Below are 16,291 nucleotides of genomic sequence, written 5' to 3'. Positions count from 1 at the left end.
CTGCTAGGTTGGCAGGCGCTGGGACCGAGCAACGGGAGCGCACCCCGCCGCGGGGATTCGAACCGCTGACCTTTCGATCGGCAAGCCCTAGGCGCTGAGGCTTTTACCCAAAGCGCCACCCGCGTCATGGATTATTACACATCATAAAAGACTGCCCAATTTGTCAAATAGGCTGAAGACAATGCATGTTAATGTATGGTGTACAGATTTTGAGAGGGGATGTTTATAACTAGCCAGTTATGACAGCAAACTTTGTATGCATCGATTCTGATGCTCTGTTTCTGGTCTTGGCAATTTGTGCATCTCTTTCTCCCTCCCTCCCTCCTTCCCTCCCTCTCTCTCTGTGTGTGTATCAACAAGCAATACATTTTGAAATATTTGAAACAGTATTTCAATACTTCTGCTATATTGGTTTTTAGTATTTCTACTGTGTTTGTGGGACGCGGGTGGCTCTGTGGGTTAAACCACAGAGCCTAGGGCTTACCGATCAGAAGGTCAGTGGTTCGAATCCCCTGCGACGGGGTGAGCTCCCGTTGCTTGGTCCCTGCTCCTGCCCACCTAGCAGTTTGAAAGCATGTCAAAGTGCAAGTAGATAAATAGGTACTGCTCTGGCGGGAAGGTAAACGGTGTTTCCATGTGCTGCTCTGGTTCACCAGAAGCGGCGTAGTCATGCTGGCCACACGACCTGTACGCCGGCTCCCTCGGCCAGTAAAGCGAGATGAGCGCCGCAACCCCAGAGTCGTCCGCGACTCAACCTAATGGTCAGAGGTCCCTTTCCCTTTACTGTGGTACCTCAGGTTAAGTACTTAATTCGTTCCGGAGGTCCGTACTTAACCTGAAACTGTTCTTAACCTGAAGCACCACTTTAGCTAATGGGGCCTCCTGCTGCTGCCACACTGCCAGAGCACGATTTCTGTTCTCATCCTGAAGCAAAATTCTTAACCTGAAGCACTATTTCTGGGTTAGCGGAGTCTGTAACCTGAAGCGTATGTAACCTGAGGTACCACTGTACTGTCTTTGTAAGTCTCTTTGAGTCATTTTTATGACTAAAGTGACAAATAAATAAATATTATAAAGGAAGCCAGGCGTAGTACTTGTAAAACAGTACTGGTTGCTACAGCAAACAGATCATTTGCCACTGGAGCCTATAAATCATGGCAGCCGCTACCTGAGAAACAGAAAACTGTGCAAGAGCAGCCACTTCCCTCACATTCAGTACCAGCCACTTCTGCAGGTGCCAAAAGGCTCTAGGAAACAGAAAGTGATTTACAGACTTGAGGAGGCAACACTACCATGTGACCATTCATAATATACTACCAGCTGAAGTAGATGGTGGAAGCAGCAGTTGCTTAAACAAGTTGGGACCAAGCCACACAACAGATTAAACCCACTAAACTGCTTGCTTTTAACTGAAGCAGGGAGTTCAAATGTCACTCAGCCACAATCTGATCTCAGGCAAGTTGCTTCTCTCTCAAGGTGCTTCCAGGAGGGGGCTTAATTTGCAGACAGGAAATCAGTCCAGTGGTACCTCAGGTTACATACGCTTCAGGTTACATACGCTTCAGGTTACAGACTCCGCTAACCCAGAAATAGTGCTTCAGGTTAAGCACTTTGCTTCAGGATGAGAACAGAAATCGTGCTCTGGCGGCACAGCGGCAGCAGGAGGCCCCATTAGCTAAAGTGGTGCTTCAGGTTAAGAACAGTTTCAGGTTAAGTACGGACCTCCGGAACGAATTAAGTACTTAACCTGAAGTACCACTGTAACAGGTTTTGTGAAATATATATATATTTATCGGATTGTCCCTGGAAGGACTAATCCAGCGAGTCAAGGCGGGGGTCTGACTGGCATTTTGATGCCAAACACGTTGTATGGAAAAGAACACCATCACCAAAGCAAACTTGCATGAAGGGAGAGCACCAGGCTTCAGATATCCCACCAGCAACGTGGAGATAACCCAGGTGTGGGGAACCTGTGGCCCTGCAGATGTTGCTGAACTAAAACTTGCACCATCCCTGGCGATGCTTGCTGAGACTGATAGGAGTTGAGTCCAGCTCCCCAACACCTGAGATAACCATAGGAATCTGGATTATGGCCTGGATTACAATACAGTTGTTGTTGTTTAGTTGTTTAGTCGTGTCCGACTCTTCGTGACCCATGGACCAGAGCACGCCAGGCACTCCTGTCTTCCACTGCCTCCCGCAGTTTGGTCAAACTCATGCTGGTAGCTTCAAGAACACTGTCCAACCATCTCGTCCTCTGTCGTCCCCTTACCTAAGAGAGTTTGGATTTGATATCCCGCTTTATCACTACCCGAAGGAGTCTCAAAGCGGCTAACATTCTCCTTTCCCTCCCTCCCCCACAACAAATACTCTGTGAGGTGAGTGGGGCTGAGAGACTTCAAAGAAGTGTGACTGGCCCAAGGTCACCCAGCAGCTGCATGTGGAGGAGTGGAGACGCGAACCCGGTTCCCCAGATTATGAGATTACTGCTCTTAACCACTACACCACACTGGCTGGTGTGGTGTGGTGTGGTTCTTACCTGGGGTTAAGAACTTAATTCGTTCTGGAAGTCCGTTCTTAACCTGAAACTGTTCTTAACCAGAGGTACCACTTTAGCTAATGGGGCCTCCCACTGCTGCTGTGCTGCCGCCGCACGATTTCTGTTCTCATCCTGAAGCAAAGTTCTTAACCCGAGGTACTATTTCTGGGTAAGGGAGTCTATAACCTGAAGCATCTGTAACCCGAGGTACCACTGTACCTAGAATCCTGCCTAGAAGCTGCCTCTATTCCCGCCCTAATCTTGCAATCATAGCCGCTGGCATCTCCTGAATGAGCAATTGATAGGAAGGAAAGTCCACGAAATTTCCATACAATGAGCAAAATTGGAAGCCTTTTCCAAAGCTGGAATGCCATCAACATGCTCTGGAATAAGCACTGAAGGTTCCTCAGCTGGCTTCCATCAGCCTTCTTGCCATGGGGCAGGCACCCCCAAACTCGGCCCTCCAGCTGTTTTGGGACTACAATTCCCATTGTCCTGGACCACTGTTCCTGTCAGCTAAGGATGATCGGAGTTGTAGTCCCAAAACAGCTTGTGGGCTGAGTTTGGGGATGTCTGCCAGTAAGGGTGTGAGATTTATATTGGGAAATGGCTGTGGGGAGGGTGGCTTAATAACTCGCTCCTAATCAGGCACAAAAAACCAGGGAGGAGCTCCTGATCACCGATCACCTGTGCCTCTACTTACACCCTTATTAACTGCTCCATTGAGCCTTCTCTGGTATTCAAGAGCATCTTTCTGTCACCAAGAAAACACTGGGAGTAAAAATAATAATAAAGGCCCTGGGGAGTGGCATCCATGTGTGTACATGGAGTGAAGAGAGGCACAATTGTAGCCGCATCTGTCAAGTTCCTTTCGAGCGTGAAGGCAAAAGGGCTTATTTGCCTAAAAGATGAAATCTGAGGAAATTTTGGAAGGGAAAAGGGCACCAGAATCGTGGAAAGAAGCTTATATTACACTAATACCAAAAACAGAGACTGAAAAGACTCAACTTAGGAACTACCGTCCCATATCCTTATTAAATGTGGATTACAAAATCTTTGCTGATATTTTGGCTAAGAGACTGAAAAAAGTACTGATTGAGGAGATTCATAAGGACCAAGCGGGCTTTCTTCCGGGAAGACATCTTTCTGACAACTTGAGGAATATAATTGACATCTTGGAAAAGCTAGAAGTGAACATAAATACTAAAGCAGTTTTGATATTTGTGGATGCGGAGAAAGCCTTTGACAATATTTCTTGGAGTTTTATGAAAAAGAACCTACAGGGTATGGGGGTAGGCCATGGTTTTGAGAATGGTATAGGTGCAATATATTCAGAACAAAAGGCCAAATTAATTGTAAATAATGTGGTTACAGAACAATTCAAGATAGAAAAAGGGACACGACAGGGATGCCCAATTTCCCCCTTGCTCTTTATATCGGTCCTGAAGGTTTTGCTGAATATGATTAGAAGGGACCGGATGGTTAAAGGTATACAGGTCGGCGCTAAACAGTATAAATTGAGAGCATTTGCAGATGATCTAGTTTTGACACTACAGGAGCCAGAATCTAGTACTAAAAGAGTTTTAGAATTAATTCAAGAATTTGGTCAGGTGGCAGGGTTTAAATTGAACAAGCTAAAAACCAAGGTTCTTGAGAAAAATTTAACACCAATTGAAAGGGAGAAGTTTCAGAATGAAACAGGACTGACTGTGGTTAAGAAAGTGAAATACCTGGGGATTAATATGACAACTAAAAATGGGAATTTGTTTAAAGATAATTATGAAAAATGTTGGGCTGAAGTGAAAAAAGATTTAGAAATTTGGTCAAACTTGAAGCTTTCCTTGCTGGGTCGAATTGCAGCTATAAAGATGAATGTATTGCCTAGAATGTTGTTTTTGTTTCAAACATTGCAAATTTTGGACAAAATGGACTGTTTCAAGAAGTGGCAGAAAGACATTTCTAAATTTGTCTGGCAGGGCAAGAAGCCTAGAATAAAATTTAAGATATTAACTGATGTAAAGGAAAGAGGTGGATTTGCCCTGCCCGACTTCAAACTTTATTATGAATCAGCAGCATTCTGCTGGTTGAAAGACTGGCTGCTTCTTGAGAATACAGACATTTTGGATCTTGAAGGTTTTAACAATGTATTTGGGTGGCATGCATATTTGTGGTACGACAAGGTTAAAGCACACAAAGCTTTCAAAAACCATATTGTCAGGAGAGCACTGTTTAATGTTTGGATTAGATATAAGGATCTATTGGAAAATAAAACTCCAAGGTGGTTGTCACCAATGGAGGCTAAGGCTCAGAGAAAACTTAACATGGAGGCCAAATGGCCAAAATATTGGGAAATTTTGGAGCAAGAAGGGGACAGACTGAAATTGCAGAGTTTTGAGAAATTAAAAGATAAAGTGTGAGATTGGCTTCATTATTATCAGATAATGGAGGTTTACAATTCGGATAAGAAAGTTGGTTTCCAGGTGGAAAAATCTAAATTGGAAACAGAATTGTTAGAACCCAAAACTAAGACTTTGTCAAAAATGTATAACTTGCTGCTGAAATGGAATACTCAGGATGAGACGGTTAAATCTGTAATGATTAAATGGGCACAAGACGTTGGACATAATATTATGTTTGCTGACTGGGAACAGTTGTGGACCACCGGGATTAAATTTACGGCATGTAATGCCTTAAGAGAGAATATTATGAAAATGATATACAGGTGGTACATGACCCCAGTCAAGCTTGCAAAAATCTATCATTTGCCCGATAACAAATGTTGGAAATGTAAAGAAAATGAAGGTACATTCTTTCACCTTTGGTGGACGTGCCCTAGGATTAAGGCTTTCTGGGAAATGATATACAATGAGTTGAAAAAGGTATTTAAATATACCTTCTTGAAGAAACCAGAGGCCTTTCTCCTGGGCATGGTCGGCCAATTGGTGTCAAAGAAGGATAGAACATTTTTTATGTATGCCACAACAGCAGCAAGAATACTCATCGCAAAGTATTGGAAGACGCAAGATTTACCCACTCTGGAAGAATGGCAGATGAAACTGATTGACTGTATGGGATTGGCAGAAATGACTGGCAGAATCCGTGACCAGGGAGAAGAGTCGGCAGAAGAAGATTGGAAAAAATTTAAGGACTACTTACAGAAATATTGTAAAATTAAGGAATGTTGAATGATGCTGGATTGAAATTGAGTGGTTTCTAGCTGTAATGATATAAAGGAATATGAAAAAAAAGGATTGGATAGAAAACAAGGTGATATTATAAGCTGTAATGCTTTAAGTTAAGGATTTGCTGAACAAATAATTTGAATTGGAATACAAGAAGGGGAGGTATGAGGAGGTCAGAGAAATATGTTATTGAAAAGTATGTATTATGAACTATATGTTTTTTTTAACTTTTTTGTTTGTTTTTTTGTTTGCATAAAAAATTGAAAACTTTAATAAACATCTTTTTTTTTTTAAAAAAAAAGATGAAATCTGAGAATTTCAGAAGCCAACACTGTCCAATTGCATTCTGGATTTTAACTCAGTGTAAAAACCAAGAAATCCACCTGCTGCGTAGCCAGCCAAGACCTGAGGCTGCCACTATGCTTCTGCAATGGCACAGCAGATATCAGCTTTAAGATAAAGTCTCCAAGTACAGCACACCCAGAGTATCGTTTTGAGAAATCAAGGCGCACTTGTAATCCTTTGGCTGCAAGCACTACAGATGCCTTTCCCTCTAGATGTGCCAACTCTTTGGGGGAAACTGGGTTCTGGGAAGAGAACGCATGCTGCAAACTGTGGCTCGTGGCAGAAAGAGAAAAGGATGGGAAAAAAGCACAGTCTCCTCCAGTTGCCCTTTCTATTAAGCATTCATCATGATTTGTGCTCATGATACTATCAGGGCAGTTATACGTGTTCCTACTTTCACTACTACTTGCTCCTACAAATGTTTTGCGGCAGATATATGCCATAGGTGCATGGCCTCTAGCTTCCTGGTAAAATCCAGTAATTTTTCATACCACAAGTGTTCTAGGGTTTTTTCCTCCCACTTTTGCCTCTACCTGCAATCCTAAATATGCACGCTTACCTGGAACTATTCCCATTGAACATACTGGGTCTTACTTCTGAGTAAACATGCACAAACTCTCCACAGACCTGCCAACACTTTAAAGTCAAAATCTGGGGTGACACCTCCTGTTTTTATCGCCAGAGCACAGCAGCCATTTTGGTTGCCATGATCTCACATGATTTCGCGTTGCTGGGCACTGTGCAAGATCTTTTTTTGGGGGGAGGGAATCGTGCTGTGAATTCACGCGATATCAGAGCAACAAAAATGGCCGCCATTCTCTCATGATAAAAAACAGGGTGTCCTTTTTTTTCTGGGAGACTTGCAGGGTATGTCTCTACTCCTATACAAATTGTTATAGGACTGCATTCATAGGAACCCTGTGACTCATAAAGATCCATAACTGTAGACAAGCATTGCCAGCTGCAGTGACATGCCCGATACATTCTAAGGCACTCTCATTGCATTTGGGTTGACAGTGAGACATAGTCAGGATCAGGGGTGTACAAATTGGGGAGCGGAAGGGGCGGGCCGCCCTGGGTGCCACTCTGGGGGGGGGGGGGTAGCAAGATGGCCCTTGCCTTCCCCTAGCTGTAGAGCGGCCGAGGGCACGCGCAATCCATATGGGATGCCACACATGTGCTGTCCATATGGACGCCGCGCGAACGGCAGCCCATATGGTCGCCACGCACAGCGGCAGACCATACAGAGTGCGCATGTACGGCATCCTGTATGGTTGCCACACATGCGCAGTCCATATGGCCTCCCCCACATATGAGCTACCCCGCCCCGGGTGCCAGAGAGGGTTCCTCTGCCACTGGTCAGAATGCCTAGCACTCTTGTGAACAGAGCACATCCCAGAATCTTCTACAAAACGCAGCAATACAGCGGTCAAATTGACATAAACAAGTTTCCTTGACCGTAGGAAATCTGGATAACCACTGCCAGTTACATCACACTGGCTCACAAGAATCATGCCTCTCAGGAATCTGAAATCTATAAAGTAATCAGGCGCTCCTCTTTGAAACGCATTCAGGATGCCAGGAGAAAATTGTTCCTGGGGCCAAAACACTTGGCTGCAAGCTACTTTCACTTCAAAGCACTCCATCATTAACAGATGATATAATTGTAGGCTTAGGTTTGCTACTTGTGAAATAGGCCTTGCAAAATATGACAGAGCACATTAACAGCCCATGTCTCAGACAAAGAAGCCATTCTGATGGAATGCTAGAAGACGCAATTCATCCAGTTTACTCCAGTGGGAGAGGATGAGGTGAGGGGCAGGTTCCGCCTCCATCCAGACTGTCAGTATTTTGTGGGAGGAATTCAAGCGCATTCTGGGAAATTTAGGTTTGCACAATTGAAGTGAATTAAAGCACACTGTCACCATAGGGCAACTAATCCACTTGGGGGGTGGGGAAGAAACAGACTTTTTGTGGTTGGGATTAGGAAAGCAATGGGAAAATGCATTTTTAAAAGTGTGGAGCGAACAGTCAGGGTACAATGTGTAAACACAATGCAAAGTAAATCAAAATTAATGATCGTTGTCATATAATTGCCCAGCAAATGAATGAAAGTGAATGCTCAATAAAGTTCAGATATAAACTCTGTGTAAGCTTTCCGAAAGCAAATCAGGATGAGTGCTCAATAAACAGAGCATCTGGAGCAGCAATATACGGTAATACTACCACCCACAACTCAGTTCAGCCCTCAGAGTTACTATGACAAGGGAAGAGGATAAAGAAATCTCCTTGTCTGCCATTCTCTGCAACATGTTCTTGGTATGTACATTAATGGAGCTTTATTCTGCTTTATAAGTTGTTCTGAAATGCTTCCCCAGAGCTGGTGCATTATTGTTTTCTGGAGAGGCACCAGTGCCACAAAAGCAGGGCACTTCCACCATCACCCTGGAACGCTTGTGGTATAAAAAGTTTACGGAGCTGGAGCAGGAAGTTACCAGACATCCACTGATTGGAAATGAGGTAGCAGGATTGCCCTCAAAACTTTTGCAGGTGCAAATAATATTGCACATGGGTGGGACTGGGTGAAACTGCCCTGGCACCGTCATGAGCACAAATCTTCAGGAATGTGCAATAAAAGGGGCACCTGGAAAGCGTCTTCTGTGTATCTGCACTGTTAATCCTCCTCAACCCCTTTACTTTGTTTTTAAAAAGAGTAAAGGTAAAGGTAAAGGGACCCCTGACCATTAGGGTCCAGTCGCGGATGATTCTGGGGTTGCAGCACTCATCTCGCTTTATTGGCCGAGGGAGCTGGTGTACAGCTTCCGGGTCATGTGGCCAGCATGACTAAGCCGCTTCTGGCAAACCAGAGCAGCGCACGGAAACACCGTTTGCCTTCCCGCCGGAGTGGTACCTATTTATCTACTTGCACTTTGATATGCTTTCAAACTGCTAGGTGGACAGGAGCTGGGACTGAACAACAGGAGCTCACCTCGTCGCGGGGATTCTGACCCCCCCCTAATAGTCCCCACTTGAAATCATACATATTTATATTTAAGATGAAAACCAAGGTTTTGATCAAAGCCCGCAGGTGATGGTGCTTTCAAATGTTCCTTGGTGTTCACACTGCTGTCCCCTTGAGTTACTGCTCACTATCAGCCAATATATTTTTTTAAAGAAAAGGTAAGCGATCTAGCAAGTTTAGTCTTGCATCAGTTAACTCTGTGGCAAGAAAGGCTGTTATCTTTCAAGCAGCTGCTAACCTTTCCATGCAGGGCTGTCTAGCTGGCACAGAGGTTAACCCTTCATTTGAACTAGACTTTAAAGATGCAATCTTTATAGGCACTTTCCTGAGAATAAACTCCATCGGACAGCATTTACCACAGAGCAGATGGGCACAGGATTGTACTCTAAATCCCCCACTTTCTCTCCATCTGAGGGAAAAGAGCACGAGGTAATCCTTTTTTTAAAAAATGGTTTACTCTCACAACAACTTCACCACCTGTATAAAAGGTGTCCACTGGCCTTCGACAAGATCACTGCTGCATTAAAAAAAATCAGTGTGGAGCCTGATCCTATGTACATTTACTCAGAAGCAAGTCCCATTGAACTCAATGGATCTTTCCCCCAAGTACAGTGTAGAAGTCTGGAGTTTCATCTGCTCATTGAGGAATTGCAGCATTTCTGGAAATGTAAGTTTGACTCCCCCCCCAAGCCCCTGTAACACATACAGTTTTGCTATTCAGTTTTGCTATTCTAGACTCTGGAATGAACGGTGTTGATGCGTGGCTGGGTGAGCACCTTAGATGGCAATGTGCATTACTTCAAATTGTGATAATCCTCCAACATTTGGAGCCCTCTTACCCAGAGTGGGGCTCTGGAGGACTGCCCTGAAGTCTTGCCCCACAACCTTATGTTGACCTCCAGACAACAGTGTAACAATGAGTTTTGATCAACTGCTTTTCATTTGCAGTAGCTGCACATCCTATTACCCACAGACTTCTCTTCCCGCCCCATCCACCTGTAACATCTGCATAAAGGTAAAGGGACCCCTGAACATTAGGTCCAGTCGTGGCCGACTCTGGGGTTGCGGCGCTCATCTCGCTTTATTGGCCGAGGGAGCCAGCATACAGCTTCTGGGTCATGCGGCAGGCATGACTAAGCCGCTTCTGGCGAACCAGAGCAGCGCACGGAAACACCATTTACCTTCCTGCCAGAGAGGTACCTATTTATCTACTTGCACTTTGACGTGCTTTCGAACTGCTAGGTTGGCAGGAGCAGGGACAGAGCAACGGGAGCTCAGCCACGTAGCGAGGATTCGAACCGCCGACCTTCTGATCGGCAAGTCCTAGGCTCTGTGGTTTAACCCACAGCGCCACCAACATCTGCATACACGTAAATAAATCTGATGGAACGATGGAAGCCCATTGGTTCTTACAGAGCGATGGAGGTAGTGATACTCAGCGTTTCCAGAAAAAAAGCTTGAGATGAGGCTGGCTGGAAGGGAAAACATCTAATGCTCAGTTGAGTGGCAGCAACTCACCTACCTTTAGGCAAAGTTGAGGAGGAGGAGGAAGGGGGAGGAAATGAAAATGAATGCAGCTTTGCAATGCACTGCTTACTGAAGACATATTGTGGTGCCATTGTCCCCCTAAGCAATTTTTGTTTGCACTTTTTTAAAAAAAGAAAGTCAAGTATAGGCTGTGGCCCTCCACAGGTCATGGGACTACAACTCCCATCATCTTTAATCTTTGGTCCATATACAGAAAGGTAGCCGTGTTGGTCTGCCATAGTCAAAACAAAAATTTTTTTTCCTTCCAGTAGCACCTTAAAGACCAACTAAGTTAGTTCTTGGTATGAGCTTTCGTGTGCATGCACACTTCTTCAGATACCTTTAGTAGCACCTTAAAGACCAACTAAGTTAGTTCTTGGTATGAGCTTTCATGTGCATGCACACTTCTTCAGATACCTTTAGTAGCACCTTAAAGACCAACTAAGTTAGTTCTTGGTATGAGCTTTCGTGTGCATGCACACTTCTTCAGATACCTTTAGTAGCACCTTAAAGACCAACTAAGTTAGTTCTTGGTATGAGCTTTCATGTGCATGCACACTTCTTCAGATACCTTTAGTAGCACCTTAAAGACCAACTAAGTTAGTTCTTGGTATGAGCTTTCATGTGCATGCACACTTCTTCAGATACCTTTAGTAGCACCTTAAAGACCAACTAAGTTAGTTCTTGGTATGAGCTTTCGTGTGCATGCACACTTCTTCAGATACCTGAAGAAGTGTGCATGCACACGAAAGCTCATACCAAGAACTAACTTAGTTGGTCTTTAAGGTGCTACTGGAAGGAAAAAAAAATTTTGTTTTGACTTTGGTCCATAGTGACTGAAGCTGATGGGAGTTGTAGTTCATACATGCATAGGCGCCAAATTTGCACATCAAGTTGTCTGCAGAAAGATTGGACAACCGAGATTTTTTTCCTCATCAGAAGATGAGTGTAATCACTGTCACTTTTGCCATCTTGTGAGTGCTGCCCTGTGTTGCAGGCAAAAAATGACCCACGATCTGAGCACATGTTGAATCATTCTCTTGACATGGGCATAGTTTTCACAGGGTGGGGGGGAAGTGGGATTGCAAATGGTCCCAACTTGTGACAGGGGTTTGGGTGGACTGGGCAAGTCGCATCTCAAAAGAGAAACATCAGTGGCATGACTGCAGCAACTAATCATTCCCTAATTGTAGTTTTATTTTTGTTGTTTGGTGGTTGTGGGATTGTGGTGTCTGCCAATCCAATCTTTCAGATGGATATAATAACTTCCCTAGACATTTGTGCTAAATTGTCCAAAGCAACTAAACTGTACTGAAAGTCTAAGCTGTGGACACTGATGTCCCTGATTAAACTGTTGCCTACATTATCAACCCACTCTCAGGGGTCAGCAAACTTTTTCAGCATGGGGCCAGTCCACTGTCCCTGAGACCTTGTGGGGGGCTGGACCATATTTTGAAAAAAATATATGAACAAATTCCTATGCCCCACAAATAACCCAGAGATGCATTTTAATAAAAGCACACATTCTACTCATGTAAAAACACCAGGCAGGCCCCATAAATAACCCAGAGATGCATTTTAAATAAAAGGACACATTCTATGCATGTAAAAACACACTGATTCCCGGACCATCCATGGGCCAGATTTAGAAGGCGATTGGGCTGGATCCAGCCCCAGTTTGCCTACCCAAGGACTAGGCAGTCTCCAACAAACATCTCTCACGCCCCACTTGCAGTACTGGATAATACAACCTCCCTTACTACATACATTGTTGAACATACTCTTTTCACTACAGTTAGAACCACAGAATTGGAAGGGACCACAAGAGTAAACCAGTCGAACTTCCTGCCATGCAAACTTGACATGAGCCAACAGTGTGACGCGGCAGCTAAAAAAGCCAATGCAATTCTGGGCTGCATCAATAGGAGTATAGCATCTAGATCAAGGGAAGTAATAGTGCCACTGTATTCTGCTCTGGTCAGACCTCACCTGGAGTACTGTGTCCAGTTCTGGGCACCACAGTTCAAGAAGGACACTGACAAACTGGAATGTGTCCAGAGGAGGGCAACCAAAATGGTCAAAGGCCTGGAAACGATGCCTTATGAGGAACGACTAAGGGAGCTGGGCATGTTTAGCCTGGAGAAGAGGAGGTTAAGGGGTGATATGATAGCCATGTTCAAATATATAAAAGGATGTCACATAGAGGAGGGAGAAAGGTTGTTTTCTGCTGCTCCAGAGAAGCGGACACGGAGCAATGGATCCAAACTACAAGAACATTAGGATCCACCTAAACATTAGGAAGAACTTCCTGACAGTAAGAGCTGTTCGACAGTGGAATTTGCTGCCAAGGAGTGTGGTGGAGTCTCCTTCTTTGGAGGTCTTTAAGCAGAGGCTTGACAACCATATGTCAGGAGTGCTCTGATGGTATTTCCTGCTTGGCAGGGGGTTGGACTCGATGGCCCTTGTGGTCTCTTCCAACTCTATGATTCTATGATTCATGCAGAAGTCTCAACTAAAGCATCCAAAACAGATGTTCTTAAAAACCTCTGCTTGAAAACCTCCAAGGAAGGAGAGTCCACCACCTCTGGAGAAGGTCCATTCTGAGATTTGCTTTTTCCCGTTCTCTCTTTAGTAATAGGAGTTACAACAACTACAACAACAACAAGTGCAGGTGGAGTTTAGAGCATTGCTGCATCTCCAATTCCAATCAGCTGCATCAGCCAGCAGGGCCAATAGCCAAGGATGATGGGAGTTGGAGTCCAACAACCATAAAGAAGGCTGATCGCCAAAGAATTGATGCTTTTGAATTCTGGTGCTAGAGGAGACTCTTGAGAGTCCCATGGACTGCAAGAAGATCAAACCTCTCCATTCTGAAGGAAATCAGCCCTGAGTGCTCACTGGAAGGCCAGATCCTGAAGCTGAGGCTCCAATACTTTGGCCACCTCATGAGAAGAGAAGACTCCCTGGGAAAGACCCTGACGTTGAGAAAGATGGAGGGCACAAGGAGAAGGGGACGGCAGAGGATGAGATGTTTGGACAGTGTTCTGGAGGCTACCAGCATGAGCTTGACCAAACTGCGGGAGGCAGTGGAAGACAGGAGTGCCTGGCATGCTCTGGTCCATGGGGTCACAAAGAGTCAGACACGACTAAACAACAACAACAGTGGAAATGAACGGCTTTGGCTACTCCTGGTCTATAAAGTTGCATGCAATGGAATGGGGATCATCACTGCAACATAAAGGGCACCTTGCAAGCCTTCCCAAAGCCCACACACTCCAAGAAGCTGTCATGCCTAAATTTGCAATGCCAAATGAGCACTTGAACCTCACAGGGGGTTATTTGGGTCCACTTGTGAATGATGTTAATGCAGGATAGGCGCAGCATTTCAAAATCACAGAGACGCAAACCAGAGTCTGCTTTTAGGCAGAGTCGAAGGAGATTTGAGAAAAGTGCCGCTTCCTGTGGAGCACACTCACACCCACACCCGCAGAAGCAATCCCCGCTCTCTGCCCCGATCAAGCAAGTTTTGCAGGTTTCGGTATTGGTTCAAAACCTGTCGGACCTGTGAACCAGAGACCCGAGTGCGATGACTGTGTCACAATAAGAAGCCACCCCTCCTTCAAGTCAGTCCGCGCGCAATATTCGACCCCACATGACCTTCAGTGGAAAGGGCTGGAAGGAACTGACAAGTGAATGGGTAGTAAGGTGATTTACTCCCAGTGGCAAAACCCGCTTTCCATTTGTTCAGGATAGTTTGAGGGAGGGATGGGAGGGAGAAGACAGACAGGAGGAAGCAGCAGCCGCAGAAAGAGGATATCTGAAGTAGCCTGGTCCCATCTCTCAACTCGCCTCCAACGCAACCCAACCACACCCTCCCCCGACCTCTTTCCTTAGGCAATAGTTTAGCGGGACTAACACAGCCCCCTCCTCTCTATTTGGATCGCCAGGAGTTAAAACGAGATTTTCAAAAAGAGGAAAAATATTAAAGCCTTCTCATGTATATTTGTATCACCAGTTGAAGCAAAGGACACTTTTTTTGGGGGGGGGTACCACAGGTGAAAGCATCCCCGCGCAGCCACGAATTCACCCCAACTCCAGGGGGAAGCCCCCCACACCTTCAGCATCCACCCCACAGGACTCTGTCCCCAAATGCGCTTCCTCCTCAAAGGGGAAAGCCACCAAGGATGGGGAGGGACGCGCGCCTGCCCCCCGGCCAAGGAAGGAGCCCAGCCCAGCGGCTCCCCAGTCCCAGAAGAAGTGGGTCCGCGCCCCGATTCGCGGAGTCCGAAGCACAAAGGCGGAGAGGCTGCACTCACCTCGCCCGGGACCACCTCGGCGCGCTCTCTGGCCGCGACTGCTGGGCAGCCTCCGCTCTGGCGCAGGTGGAGCCCGGAGGAGGCGGGTCCCGCCCGCCGGACTTCTCACCTGCCGCCGACCCCGGGCGAGCCAGCGGGAAACTCCGCCGCCCCAGGCAGGCACAGGTGTATCTCGGAGCGGCGCCGCTGGGTCCTAGGGCCGGCGCGCCCCAGCCAGGCGCCTCGCACGTTGGGTCCTAGCGCCCGGAAGCGCCAAGTTGGGAGGGAGCCGCAGGGGTCATCTAGTCCAACCCCTGGCAAGGCAGGAAGCAGCAGGCATTGGGCACACTTCGGGTCCCGCTTCATTGCTGAGTGAACTGGAGGCGGCCCTCCAGGGTTAAGCAGGCTCCATCATCGGTAGAGCATGGGACTCTTTATATATAAAAAAATATTTAGGGGCACTCTCACTTTCCTCCTCATATTGAAATATTGCCCCTCAATGAGGCCAAACTTAGATTCACAAAATGTTTAGGGGTGTGCTTACCCCTGTGTCCCCCTAAGAAAAAAACACTGTGTCTATATATAATTTTTTGTTTTACACTTTAGAATATTCATTTAAACAACCCTAAAATGTCAACGACGAAGATTTGGAGATACGCTTCAGAGGTCCAGACCATGGGGAACCCCGAAAAATTAATAAATACAATTTGGATTACAATTTGGTCTTTTTTAATTTTAATTTCTTGTTTTTAATTGGATTATGATGTGGATATGTTGATTGGCTGCTTTTATTGGAAAATCAATAAAAATGATTTTTTAAAAAAAATGTCAGTGACTTCCCTTCTTCTCTTTCCATGGTCCATTTTGCATATCATAAATCCGTGCATATTTTACATAAAGGAAACCATTCAGTGTTCCATTATTACGTCCTACAAAACTTGTTTGCACTGTTGAATTTATCTTAATGCTGCCTACGTTTTCATGTGTACACAACCCCCCCATATATTCAATAAACATTTTCCAGTCTTCTTTAAATGTATGTTGTTCTTGTTCTCTAATTCTGTATGTTAGGTCTGCAAGCTGTGCATATTCCATCTTCTTTAAGTTGCCATTCTTCTTTAGTTGGGATCTCGTAGAGCATGAGACTCACAGTCGTGGGTTTGAACCCTGCGTAGGGCAAAAGATTCCTGCATTTCAGGGGGCTGGACTAGATAGTCCTCGTGGTCAAATGATAGATAACACACCTGATGAAATGGGCCCTAATCCATGAAAGCTTACAGTCTCCCCCCCCCCCAAAAGCTGTTTTGTTTCAAAACTCCAACAAGAGGGTTTGTGGTTCCTGCAATGATCTAACACAGCTTAGCCAGACACATGATTCAAA

At 45.4% G+C, this 16,291-nt stretch overlaps 1 protein-coding gene across 2 annotated transcripts in view; it reads right to left on the bottom strand.

Annotated features, from left to right (window-relative positions):
* The window catches only part of GALNT6 (polypeptide N-acetylgalactosaminyltransferase 6), a 69,780-nt gene extending 54,697 nt beyond the window's left edge, over positions 1-15,083 (bottom strand). Inside the window, exon 1 of one of the 2 annotated variants that reach the window (XM_053372400.1) lies at positions 14,947-15,083. The gene's annotated coding sequence lies outside the window, so the exon portion shown is untranslated. Of the gene's footprint in view, positions 1-14,931 lie in introns of both variants that reach the window. The other variant, XM_053372408.1, reaches the window with a different exon arrangement.
* Between the last annotated feature and the right edge of the window lie 1,208 nt (positions 15,084-16,291).

This window comes from Podarcis raffonei, chromosome 2, assembly GCF_027172205.1.
Source record: "Podarcis raffonei isolate rPodRaf1 chromosome 2, rPodRaf1.pri, whole genome shotgun sequence".
NCBI lineage: Eukaryota > Metazoa > Chordata > Lepidosauria > Squamata > Lacertidae > Podarcis > Podarcis raffonei.
This window is presented reverse-complemented; position numbering and strand designations above follow the sequence as displayed.